This window comes from Coenobita brevimanus, chromosome 4 (assembly GCF_032717465.1).
Source record: "Coenobita brevimanus isolate Jiangsu-jjx chromosome 4, ASM3271746v2, whole genome shotgun sequence".
Classification (NCBI taxonomy): Eukaryota; Metazoa; Arthropoda; class Malacostraca; order Decapoda; family Coenobitidae; genus Coenobita; species Coenobita brevimanus.
Window position 1 is genome coordinate 31,786,617 of NC_136957.1, and position 1,281 is coordinate 31,787,897.

Here is a 1,281-nt window from a genome sequence, read left to right on the forward strand (position 1 = left end):
TTAAACTTATGCTATACAGTACAAGAAAAAATGCAATAACAGTTATACTCAAATTACACACAGCTGCTAGATGGTTGGAGATTTCTTGAGCACTCACAATAATAATATCTGTACAGGGGAGGACAGAGATGTGAACAAAATGAGGAGCAGATCTAAGTGGCAATGATGCAGAGACTGAGCTCATTATATAGGGGCCAGCAGAGCTTGATACAACTTGTAATAAGGACGCGCAAATGAAGCGATGGGGACAAACGGTCGACAATCCCGCACTGAATAACAGAAAGGACGACTTACTCTACTATAACGGTAGAAGGGGGGACTGAGGCAGAACACGCTCGTGATCAAACATGCAGCATACTGTGCGTTAAAATTACACAAAGGATGATGAAATCATAGGCTATGTAACACCTCCCCACAAAGAAAAAAGAAATTTACAAAGGAAATTTCTTATTACTCTAAAACAATCTGTCTAAAGTCTAGATAAGCAATCTGCAATAACATTTTCTTTCCCCTTGACATGTTGTATGTCTAATGAATACTCCTGAAGAAGTAGACTCCATCTTGTCAATCTCTGATTTTTATCTTTAAACTTACTAAGGAATTTCAGTGGGTTGTGATCGGTATAAATGACTATGGGGTCAAAACCAGAACACAAATAAAATGAAAACTGCTGTAAACCCAAAATCAAGGCCAAAAGCTCTTTCTCAATAGTGGAGTAGTTCTTTTGAGGTGGAGTGAACTTCTTACTGTAATAAGATACAGGATGTTCAATACCCTGATCATCCTCTTGCAGCAAAACAGCCCCAGCTCCTGTATCACTTGCATCAACAGCCATCTTAAAAGGCTTAGCAAAATTTGGAGTAGCGAGCACTGGCTGACTTAATAGGATAGCTTTAAGTTTGTTGAAAGAGGATTCACAGTTATCGGTCCAGACAAATTTAACTCCCTTTTTCAGTAGGTCTGTAAGTGGTGATACAAGAATAGAAAAGTTAAGAACAAATCTCCTGTAATAACCTACCATTCCCAAAAATCTTTGTAGCTCTTTCCTACTTTTAGGACTGGGAAGATCACTTATAACCTGAACCTTAGCTCCTGGTGGTGCAACATGTCCATCACCAATTACATACCCAAGGTACTGAACTTTAGCTTGACCAAACTCACACTTTGATAAATTAGCTACAAGATTAGCCTGAACTAAACGGTCAAGAAATTTACTGACATGGCATAGATGATCTTTCCAGTTGTCACTGAAGATTAATACATCATCAATATAAACAACAC